The 13,091-nt window shown below is 34.7% G+C and overlaps 1 long non-coding RNA gene across 1 annotated transcript; it reads right to left on the bottom strand.

The window, feature by feature from the left end:
- Positions 1–7,903: 7,903 nt before the first annotated feature.
- On the bottom strand, positions 7,904–12,921 carry LOC130715274 (uncharacterized). Its single transcript, XR_009011608.1, has 3 exons — positions 12,595–12,921; positions 11,427–11,529; positions 7,904–8,040 (listed from the first exon to the last, which is right to left on the bottom strand). It is a non-coding gene; the product is annotated as an uncharacterized LOC130715274 (long non-coding RNA).
- Between the last annotated feature and the right edge of the window lie 170 nt (positions 12,922–13,091).

Here is a 13,091-nt window from a genome sequence, read left to right as displayed (position 1 = left end):
AAATGTATAATTAACAATAACTAGCATAAGGTTATTCATCTACGAATAACCTTCAAGAATAATTTATATAAACAGAAATCAAGCACACTCTTCCTCCGATTGACACCCCATCAATCGGTCTTAGAGTTCAAACATCTTAAGCAGACACTCTACCCAAAAGCTCTGGTTTTCTAGACCAAAACTCTGATACCACAATTGTAACGCCCCAATTTCTCAACTGAGGAGTCACATTAGTAACCTAACAAAGTCTAAGGACTAATCTGCAATCCCTAAAAACCAAGGGGATTTTTTTTCTGAAAAACAACTAACCACTTCGGCTAAAAGGTTGGAAACGTATCATAACTTTATTTAAATAACCTGTTTCCCGATATACTCTAATAATAGTTTACAACACCATAAGTAAGGTTCAGGCTTTAATAACAGAGTTCGCATATAGTAAGGGAGACTCAAACATAATCCATAAAGGAGAAGCAAAGCTGCTTCCCACACCTCTACTCTGCCGCTCACGACCCGATCTCCAACTCGAGCAGCTAAGCTTCGGCGGAAGGATCTCCATCGCCTAATAGAGTTAAGCGCCCAAACAACAAATAACAAACCGAAAGGGTTAACTCCATGTAATTACCATGTATAAAAGAGAAAAATCATGCTATTCAAATTTAATTACCTAGCATGGTAAATAAACTAGCAACATAACTCAACTCATATATCAACAACTTAAACATAGATTAACTCAGATAATAATAACCTCAACAATGTAACATCAAATCAGATATCAATAAACCAAGAACTAGAATCCAACAACATAGGGTCAGGTGTTAGTTTCCTATAATGCAACTATATGCTGCTACCAAAATGGATCGATCAATAACGTCTCTTAAGACGGGACGATCACGTGGGACAATCACCACCACACCGCCACAATCACGTGGGACAATCACCACCACACTGCCACTTTAGGACATCTCGAAAGATGGGACGATCACGTGGGACAATCACCACCACACCGCCACTTTATAACGCCTTAAAAGACGGGACAATCACATGGGACAATCACCACCACATTGCCACTTCAAGTTCAAGCCCTAAATGTCGAGTTAGTCAACAACAATCCTCAACCTCAGTAATCACTCGAACAACAGTCTCAAATCCAACAATCAAATCAAGGTAACCACATGTTATTCATAACCTCAACGAACATAATTCAATTCAATGCATACCAACTCAGTTCAATGATAGAAACCAGTAAACGGTCGTAGCCTCTCAGAAAACGGAGACAGACGTCTCAATAAGTTTACTCGGCCGAAGCCTTCAGAAAACATTTGGCACAAGCCTCAGAAACAGTCAATATAAGCAAGCATACAACATTGCAAGCATAACAATCATAATCATCTGTCAATCAATATAAACGTCTTCATCTCAAACGCATGCAGTGCGATAAAAGCAGGCAAGATTCAAAGACGCGCTAAAACTAAGTTACCCTTACCTTCGTGAGTAGAAGTTGGGCATGGAAGTTGTGAACCTAGAACAAGGAAACACAATCATCAACACAAGCTTCACTAGGAGCAACACGATCTAATAATACTAATTGAAATCGTAAAGAAAGCCTCTAAAGCTTCAGAGTTCCTATTTAGGCACAAATTGACAACGGAGACTTCGTTTGCTAAAACGAGCATAACTCGAGCTACAGAACTCGGAATGACACGAAACCAACGCCAAAATTTCGACAATTGAAAGAGCTACGCAATGGCTCAGGTCATAGAGACCCAAAAATTATTTTTGGACACGGTACCCTAACAAATAGGTTTCGGCCACTCTCAAAAATAGGGTTTCCGAACTTTTTCTTCGATCTAAATCAATTCCTAGGTATTCTTAGGCGATATCTAGGCCAGGGAAACTCTCAGAAAAATTATCGGGTCGAAAACTGTTGCAGGGGTATTTTGGTCAATATTTTTAGCTTGGAAACTCAAAATCAGAATTTCGAAAAAAAAATTAGATGGGGTCGACACCAACGACGATTATGACGACTAATCCTACTAACGCTAAGCTCAGTCGAGAGTTTTAAGCCCAAAGGACGGAACTTTAGCCAAAAATGAGTTTTTCAAGCAGAATTGAAACTCGGCGGCCTTTCGGCGACATTCGGCAAAATGTAATCCGCTAAACATGCTCAGGGGCACGCAGGGAATAAGTTTAGACAGAGAAATCAAGTTATTTGGACGGTTTTACAAAAAGCTCAAAACTTTGAGCACAGAAAGACAGAGAAAAGCGACAGAATTTACGATCAGAGGTAAGGAAAAGCATCAGTACCTCGAGGCCTACGCGTAGCAACGAACTGTGCGACGATCAGACAAGAATCGACAAAAATCTTTTTCTCCTCCTTCCTACAAGAAGCTCACGGCCGTGTGTGTGTGTTTGTGAGGTTTTTTTTTGTTTTTTTTTCATTTTCTTGCTATTTATAGGTTTTGGAAAATGCGAAAAAATGAAAATTTCGCGATTCCAATTTTTCCTGCGCATTCCTCTGTGAATTCTAAGATAGGTTCTGGCGACAGAATTCCAAAACTCAAAAGAGGTTTCTTGGAATTAAATCAAACGATCCAAAGTCAGTGTAAATCGATTTTACCCGAAAAAATACTTTTTGCAGTTGATGTCGGATGAGAAAACTTCCTTCTGAAGAAAGGTTGGAAACATCAAGAGAAATAGGTGACCGCGTGTGGAATCTTCATTTGAAGCTCCGAATAGAAAAAGTCTTCATCGTCGGTTGATTTTAGGTTTCTTGAACTATCAGTGATTTAGTTTCGGCAAACCTCCGAGGATTAGAATCGGACGTTCGTACATTCCAGGGTTTCGTATCGAAACACTTGTTATGGAAAGGAATAAGTGAAATTCTAATATTCCTCTTGAAGATTTTTGGAATTTATTCCTATAGTGTTCCAAGGGTATAAATTAATCTTTTCCTAGGGTTTTTGTCCTAGGCGTAAACGAATAATACTTGCGTCATAAGTTCCGTCGATTCGAATCTTGTCTTTAACCTTCTCGTGAAATATCTTCTCCATACATTTATTCCATTTAATAAACGTTTATCCAGTTTCCTTACTTCACGTTACATCGAAACTATTCGTGAATAAGAAATTTCACTAATTTATTCTAAGCTAAAAACTTGGGTCTTACAATTTTCGTAAATAGGGATAGTAATTAATAGAGATAGTGAAGATAGTTAATTTAGGTGCTAGGTTGGCTTATTGAGAAACTTTAAATTAATTATTCAACAAGGGTATAGAGGGAAGAAAATGAAAAAAAAATGCATTGAATATATAAAACAACGACCATTTTGGAATTTCTAGCAAAAGCTAAAACAACAAACAAATTGGAACGGAGGGAGTATTAATAAGTGAATTAGGACTAGGAGTCTAACTTTATGCTCAGTTTTCCAATGAATAAACCTTCAATGTGTCTCAAACCTATATTTACTAAAAACAATGTTTTATATGTGCCACTGGTGTTAATTTAATAAATTAGTGCTTGAATATGCTTTTTAAAGCAATAATTCATAGAACTAAGTAATTTAAGAGCATCTCCAAATCAAGGTTCTTAGTTCTTATTTTTGAGTTAAGAACTAAGAATTGGGTTCTTAACCACTGGAGGAGATGACGTGGAGGTCTTAGTTCTTAAAAATAAGAACTAATTAAGTTCTTATATAAGAAGTTTTACTTTTTGAGTTCTTAGCATAAAAAATTGATTATTTTTGTCACATTCTTTTAATTTAAGTATTGGATTAGCATTTAAATCTAAATCGAAATTATTTAAAATAAAAAATATTAATATAATGGTATTGTGAGATCGGATGAATAGTGCTAAAAACTAAGAACTCATGGTTGAAGCAAAATCTGCAAAGGGTTACTTAAGCACATGTGGCATTACGAGCCCACATGAATAGCGCTAAGAACTGAGAACTAGCATTGGAGATTCTCTAAGAAAAAAGATTGAAAGTAGGTAGGCTTTAATTGTTGTAGCACGTTGAGAAAATAATTAATGATCAAGAGAGATAAAATACTACTACCTCCATTCTTATCTATCTGTCTGGAGAGAGAGAAGAAACATGCATATTAAGAAGTTCAATTAATTTTATTAATTTTTAGAAAAGTATGATTTATTTTTCTATTTTACCCTTTCTGAATGTACTTTATCTTTCCTTATTTAGTGTTTACATAAGGGAATTACTTGAAAAAAATATCATTGAATGCTCTATTGAAATGCTAAATTGACAGATTTATATGAAATTTTTTCTTTTTTTAAGAGCATCTACATCCATCATACTCACTAAAATATCTACACTTTATTTTTTATAATTCCCCATAATGCCACATCATCTACACCACTTTACTAACTTTTTACTCCAACTCAACAACTCTTAAAAGTTTCTATAATGGATCTCACCATCAACATCACATTTGTATATTTTATTATTTATCTCCATTTTAATTAATTGTTAGTGCTTGTAATAAATACAAGCTCACTTTTCAAGTCTAGTGTAGAGTATTTATTCCCACATACTCATATTTGTCATGTTGGAATTGAATATGTACTTTAAAGGTAATAGATACTCATATGAGTATGTATTTAACATTAGATACTATCATTTTTTTAGTAAAACATTAGATACTATCATTGGAGATGCTTTAAGTGGTCAGTTAATTAGGAACATATGTAGTACTAAGTTATAGAGATATCTTATCTGTCAAGATACTGAAAAGAATAATCAATAGATAAGTTATTGATTACCAAAAAACAAATATGCATAATAGAAAGTTTGCAACTTCTTAATTGAATCCTGTAATTCGAATCTTCATTGAAAGACAAGAAAAAATAGAAACATGAGAAGCTATTCGTTATGATTTTTTTTTTGGGTCACAAGGTTATTCTTGATGGTTTTTTTTGTTGGTCGCAATTCTTTATGGTTATAAACTTATAATGGTCACAACTCACAAGATTTATAATGTGTTTTTTGGTCAAAGGTCAATGATCTCACAAGATTTATAATCTAGACTTCACTTGATTGTGTTATTTTATTTTTGCTGAAACAACTAGCAGGCCCTTTTTTCCATAGAGTTAATTTCTTTGGCCTTGCAAGTTAGTTATAATAGCTTGTACTGGGCTTGGCCCAATTTTCAAACTTTCATCAATATAATGAGTGTTATGACAATGTTTTATCACAATCCAATAAGAAGGGAAAATGTTCATTTTATGAATAAAAAGGTCAACTCGCATTCGACCAGAAAAAAACAGATATACAACAAATCAACTCAAAGCCTCTATATCTATTCTCTGTTCAGCTTAGGCCACAAACCAATAAATAATGAGGCTAGAAAAGCCATCACGCCCAAAACAGCACTAAGGTTGATGGCCTCATTTAGCATCCTAAGTAACGTCCAAAATTATCGATACAAACCGCATGAAATAAGCAAAGACATACAATGCAATCTACTTAGAGAAAGAGCACGGGTTACTAAAGAAACCTAATAATACAAGGGAAAATTATCAGTTACAGAAATCTGAAATCTTCAACATACGACTACAACGTATAAGGCAAACCTCATACAGGTCATTGATCTGTTCATTGTTTTGCCTTCAGTTTGACTCTGAAAATTTTCAGCTGATGAGATCTAGCCATAATCTTGCAATTGGCTAAGAACTTGTGACACGGGGTCATTCATCTCATAAAAGTAGAATATAACAATGAAGGGAATAATATCATACTTCTCTCTAATAAAAGTAGCTTTGGGAATAGCTCTGGATTAAAGAAAATTCTTGTTGCTTCATAAACATTATGAATACTTGACTTGCCTATTAAAAACACATAAGCAGAACAATGATCAATAACAAACACGCTCAAACCAGGAGTTTGAAACATTTATAACTACATAAAATTAAATTCATAAACATTTGAAAGGTTTAATCTTTGCGAACTGAACCACCGCAACAACATTAGTCATATCGCCGGAGGCTAAATGACCTATAACTTGGGCACATAGTTATCGGGAAAAAACACTCTATGCGACCACTGCACAATAAATACCAACGTAACGTAGAGGACGCAATTGAGATGCAGATGAATGACGCAAACTTAACAAACAAAAAATTGAATATATATCGATCTTGTTCAAGTTCAAAGTTTATATTCAATTTTTTGTTTGTTAAATTTGTATTCTTCAATCTGCATTTTAATTGTTGGTATTTATTATTTATTGTGCAGTGTTTGTATAGAGTGTGCTTTTTTTGGCAACTATGTGCGTAACATGTCATTTAGCCTCCGACGATATAACTAACGCTGTTGTGGTCATTCGGTTTGCCAAGATTAAACCATTCAAAGGTTTATAAATTTAATTTTGTTATGTAGTTATAAATGTTTCAAACTCCTTGTTTGGTTGTGTTGTTTGTTATTGATTACGTGTTTTTAATTAGCAATCCAAGCATTCATAATGTTTATGAAGCAACAAGAATTTTCTTTAGTCCAACGATTCCTGAAGCTACTTATGTCAGGGAGACGTATGAGACGTATGATATTATAATTGGTATGTTCTACTTTAATGCAGTGATAGCCCATGTCAACATTTCATCCATGTCTAGGTTTTTCGAGAGGAATGACTCAATGACCATGTGTCACAAGTTCTTAGCTAGTTGCAGGATTGTAGCAAGATCTCCACTGTATATTATTTCAGAGGCAAACTGAAGGCAAAATAATTGAACAGATCAAGGACCTGTATGAGGTTTGCCTTATACGCTGCAAAATAAAATACCATCTTGTTTAAATTTTGTTTCTAATTTTCAATGAATTATATATAAAAATTAAGATATATTCGAGTTATAAAAGACACGTATGAGGAAGCAACTACAAGTATGAGAATGTCTAAGGACGTGACTAATGACTCCCTACATCAAGGCACAACCATTAGTACATATCTATTTAATTTGGGTTTTGACGTGCTTACGACTTACGAGAGATATACAAAAGAGCATTCATAAGTTTATGATGTTTGCGGATGATATAGTTCTAAATAAAGAGTCAATGGAAGCCGTTAATTTTAATCTTAGATTAGGGGAAAGATTTTGAAATCTAAGGTTTCTTCGCGCTTAAGCATGAGTAAAATAAAGTATATATATTGCAACTTTAGTAAGACATGCATTGGAAATAATTTAGAAGTAAAAATTGTCAACAATATCATCCCACATGCTTGATAATTTAAGTATTTGAGATATAAAATAATGGAGAAATTCACAAAGATGTTAAAAACAGAACTTATTATGGAAGGTTAAAGTGGATAAAAACACCGGGAGTCATCGGAGACCGCAAAGTACATACCAAGCTCAAAGGAAACTTTTACCAAAATGGCAAAATGCTATAAGGCATATTATCCTCTATGGTAGTGAATGTTGAGCTTTAAAGGGACAACATGAGAAGAAATGAGAGTAGCAGAAATGAGAATATTAAGATGTCTAGAAAGGGATACACAATGATTGTATAAGAGGAAATATCAATATGGCATCTATCGAGGAGAAGATGAGGAAAAATTGGTTAAGGTGGTTCAGACATGAATGAATGAGAGTTTTAGAGGCACTAGTGAGAAGAGTTGATAACATGTTCCTAGTCCTAAAAAAAAGGAATAGAGGAAGGGCAAAAAAGACGTTGGAAGATTATTAAAAGGGACCTTAAGGTTAATACACCATTTTTAACGAGATAAGAGTTTTTTGTTGTTGTGCATTAATAGTGAAAATAATTAAAAAAAAATCATTTTCTTGATATAAATATTTGAAAACAGGAAACAAAGTAAAAGTAAGACAGTACTCTTGCAATTAATAGTGACCAAAAATAAGAATAGAAAATATTTTTCTCAAACCAAGAATACTCTAAATTTGGTCATTTTACTGAAACAGCATTTTATCAAATGAAATAAAGGACAGTCTTGCCTTCTCATTTGTTGTCTGATGAGGAATAGCTGTGATGGATGGTGTTCTTCGCTTGGAGTTGGAGAGCAGCATGGGAGGATGCTGAAACAGCAAAGATTCGTGAGCTGTTATTATTGTGGAATCCAACTCACACTACAACATTTTTCACTTTAGACCACGCTGTTATTTTCAACGGACAAAAAACCGAGGCCTAAACATACTTTATGCCACGGTTTCACAACTGTAGACAGTTTTGAAAAAATCTTAAGCACGAACATAATAAACCGTGGTATAGAAATTTTAAACCACGGCTGTGGAAGTGTGGAAATTTTATGGCCAGTGTTTCAAACCGTGGGAATATTATCCCACTAATTTCTAACTGTGGTATATAGATTTACATTTTGGAGTCCATAAAATTCCTGTCCGCCAAAACTTTTTTAGTGTTAGTCTTGTTTTATTTTTAAAATTTTCACAACTCGATCAAATATTAATTTTTCTTAAAAAAAGCCATAAACAAGTTAAAGGGGAACACAGCAACAAGTCGAACCCTTAACCTCCACCATTTCCTTTCACCACCGCCGCTCACCCACAATCCTCGCCAGAATCGCCACAGTTTCGATCCCCATTCACAGCTTCCAAACCACCACGCACCGCCATTGCAGCTTCCTTCCATCAGAAACTCTGGCCTTCATTCGTTTCATCATTTTCGATCTCGTCCCTGGGCGCACCATCTAAGTTCGACCTCTACCGTGGATCGCCTTTGCTCGCCGGAGTCCCCCTTCCCCAGACATCGCTTCTCTCTTGCTCGCCGTCATCGATCACCTTCAGGTCCTCATTTACAATTTCCATTCAATATTATTGATCCAAAACACTACTAAAATCTCTAATATTGTATTTAATTGGTTGTTTTCATTCAAAAAGAAAAAAATACTTTTTTCTATAATTCCCAATTCCTTCAATTTGTGATAATCTTAGGAGTAAGGATAAGTTGTTTCCAATTTGCAGGTTCATTTGACACATCTTGTTTTGTTGATGTGCATTGCCGCATTGGGCATTTTAAGAGAATTACTCTGATTGGAATAAAAAAACTTAGATGGTGTAGTCATCTAGTCCTTTTGATTTTGTTAGAGTATGTATTTGAATACGTGCTTACTTATTTCTTGGATAAGATTGGTATACCGTATATGAACTGGTCACCTATGAACAATACTCTTTGCTTAAACTTAATATATGAATATAATTATGGTTACTCTTACATTTATATAGCCAATTCTTTAATTTATGTAAAGCTGGTCTTTTAGCTTTATAATTCTGCATCACTTATCCCCTTTATTTTTTGGTGTGATCAAGGTTATTAGTTCGTGATGTCATGTTTGGTTTGTTAAATAAAAGAATTATCTTTGTCATGTGAAATGGAATCATTTTGCTAATATTTCACCTCTGGAGGTCTGCTATGAATTGTATAAAAGAATTCATTGAAAATTAGTATTCTAATAACTTTTCTCAATAATGTTTTAATTTTGGTTGCTTGTTGCATGGCTTTTTATTACATGCAGTGTTTTGAAAAGTGAACTTGAGATTGGAGTTGGACTAGCTAGAGCTTTGAGTCACATTTGTCTCCTCTTTGAGAGTGTTTATGAGAAAGCATCTATTGAAGGAACAGAAGATTCTTGTGAGGGAAGGTATGATTCTAATGGTTTAGAGAAAAGCCTTGATTCATTTGTTTACCAGGTTAGAGTAGAAGCAGTTTGTGATGTTTTTTTATAATGCATATGGCATTTCACTATTTGACATATTTCTATCTTTATTAGGTTGAAGTTGAATATGCTAATTTATCATCTTGTGCAGTTGTGCACAAGGCTTATATAAGTGTGATGGTTTATCATGTTCTTTGCTGCTGTTAAGTAGCATTTTTATGCTGTCAACTTTCACTCTATTTATATGAAATAGTTATTTCAGGGATCCTTTTCTTTCTTCCTAGTTTCTATAGTTCTTTGCTTCAGGTTTGTTCTTATCTGGCTTAGTAGAATCTATATTTTCAGTGCTACTTAATTGCCATGTTTGCTTATTTTCATAATTTTTTTAATCCTGTAGAATCTTGGGTCTGCAGGGATTGTTTCAACCGGGGCAAGGTGCTTGGATACAGGGCAGCAGCTTATGTATCCCAGGGGAATAACCATGGCCACCTTTCATATGGGGACTGATCATGTTGAGAATTGGGCTGATTTAGGCATGGCAGACAATAGCCAACATACTAATGAATAATGATACTTGCAGAGATATTGATACTGATGATAAAATCCATGTGGGTATCCATTTCTCTAGTAAATTTTGACTTTTTCAGACTTAGTTTTCTTACTGGGTTTGCATTTTTGTTGTCCAATTTATGCTGTTTTGTTATTGTATGAGAAATTTGCTACAATTTTACTGGAGCTAAATAATGTTAATGTGAGTATAAGACTATAAGTGCCTGCTGGTTTAAGCTTGAATTGAGTTTAACAATACAAAGTTACATTTTCAATTTTAAGTGCAGCATATCCATGTTTTGGATGAATGAATGAGTCTTAATGACCTCTGATAATGTTTCTCAACTTTGTATTAGTGCAAGGTGCAACAGAGTTAATTACAAGACATATTCGGTTGACCATTTCAAGGATCAGATGAAGTCCAATCCTGAAGATCAGAAGGTTTTTAGTTTTGATCAGGTCTGCTTGTAGCTATTGATTGTGTGTTCCATAAGTGATGTATTATTTGTATTGTGTACTCTTATACATTAGTATAGTTGTTCACGTTAAATGTGAATTTGAATCGTGAGATGGTTGGTCAGAGATGTTAACTTTTTAAATACTAGAGTTATCCACTATAGTTATTCATTCTTATAGTTATCTTAACTTACTTGTTATTTGGAGTGATCCAAGTTGTCGTTGTTAGAAGACATTATAAACAATCGTGCATAAGAATTGAAATATCATGAATTTTGAATATAATGGGTAGGACATGCGATACACAAATTTTGAATGTTAGATTGCTAGCGCAGGTGAAAAAAAGTAGCTTAAAAGATTCTAAAAAGCAACTGTGGTATATATATAGATTTCTAAAAAGCCACTATTATGGCAACGGTTATAAAACTGTGGCAAAAAAGGCATTAGTAACCGTGGCATTTAAGGCACAAAGAAACCGTGGCATACACTTGTCAAAAAACCGTGGCTGAAATTTCCACAGCCACGGTTTCCCAAACGCGGTATTATAGGAACCGTGGCATTAAGGTTTTGAGCAAACCGTGGCTTTAACTTGGCAAAACCGTGGCTCTTGAGCTTGGCCACGGCCACATACACTGCGACACGGAAACCGTGGCAAAACCGCGGCGTAAGCTTTCAACCACGGTTTTTTAACATGAGCCCGCGGTTTTCCGTCCGCGGCGGAAGGCCAAAAATGCTGTAGTGTCAAGTGAGGATTATCAATTGGAATTAGAGGTAGAAGTGGCTTACTCGAGGAAAATGTCGATCGAGAGGGGTTTCTTTTCTTCATCAACAAGACAAGGCCACAAGGGTGACCTCCAGATGAGAGGATCTTCAGAGCATCCTGCAGAGTCTTTTTTGATAACCAAAACAAAACTTCAGTAAGTCTCAGATAATCAACTTACAACATTGCTTATGCAATAGCTTTTTCTATTTCAGAAAGTATTATAATCTTTGATTTCAAATTTATAAGGAAAACTTCAACTTTAAAGCTTTGATGTCCATTACAGAATTTGAGTACCTCTGCAGCAGAGTAAACTACATTAAATTTTTATAGTACCATCATAATGCTATAAAAACTACATTAAAAGTCAATGCATCATTATGTCGTAGGATACTGCTGTAAAAAAATTTGTCAGGTAAGTAAAAGTCCAGCATGATGTGTAAACAAATGCTAAAATAATGAACCAGAAAATGGTGAAATTGGACCGTTGTCCAGCATCAGGAAGAACCATAGCCCTTGAATTTAATTTAATAACTCCACTAAGCCATAAGTATATACCTCTGCATAATTTACAGATGGTCACATAGTTATCAGTACAATAAGTGCTTTTCACTATAGAAACTAAAATACTAAGAGGATCATCAAAAGCAAATGCATAGAGTATTAGCAAATGGAAACACTAGATCAATAGATGCAACATCCAAGCATATCCAAAGGGTAAAAAAAAGAACAGTGACAGTTAAAACATTTCACTTTAACTGGAACGTAACCTGCACAAATTTGAACAAAACCCTTGAAGAAAATTTTACTTAACATGACAAGTTGAAGAATTTTGCCAGATGAATAAACTGTAACTGCACATCAGAGTTAAAAGTATTTTTCTAATCTTGTTCGTGCTTTCATTATTTGTTCATTACATTGGCAAGTATTTAAGTCATCTCCGTTTTCCTCCAGAATCTAGTGTCAGAACATAACCTCATTCAACTTTAAATGATGACTCATGATTTTGACAAACATATATGCATAAATTTGCATGCGTGCAGCACACAGAGAAAATTTTGTTAATTTTGAAAGCAAATAAGTAAGCTGAAAAAATTATCAAACAGATTACGTGATCTTCTTTGGAAGTCGTCTTGCTTATCAAACAGATTACATGAAATTAGAACACCATAAATATTAAAACATATTGCATACCTCAAGAGGATTGAATTGAAGATTTACATGATCTTCTTTGGAAGTCATCTTGCTTTCATCTCAACAATCAAGTGGCGGGGAATGACTAGGTCTTCCTCTGTATCTCACACTCCCTTAAACAGCCGTCAATGGAGCAAGCGGTAGAGTCATTTTAGATTGTCACTACATAAGGGACCTCGTCATTATATATTTAACCCCAATCCATTCTCATCATGGACCTATGGGTTAGACCTACACTCAGGGACGGACTTAGGTACAGGCCAAATGGGGCGCTCGCCCCTGTCTACAAAAAAAAATTCTTTATAATAATACTATACATATCATAGAACCGCCCCTATATAAAAAACCTATGGCTAGTTACTAATTGGATGTACACCACCTCTTCCATTTTTATATCACTATACTATGTCTCAAAGGAGAGTAAATTTCAGAAAAGTTGCCCCTAGTGACTGACATGATCAGAAAAGCCACAGATTACTCATATTTTTTTATTGATA

The sequence above is a fragment of the Lotus japonicus genome, chromosome 4 (assembly GCF_012489685.1).
Source record: "Lotus japonicus ecotype B-129 chromosome 4, LjGifu_v1.2".
NCBI lineage: Eukaryota > Viridiplantae > Streptophyta > Magnoliopsida > Fabales > Fabaceae > Lotus > Lotus japonicus.
The sequence above is the reverse complement of the archived record's forward strand: the minus strand, read 5'-3'. Positions and strand labels throughout refer to the sequence as shown.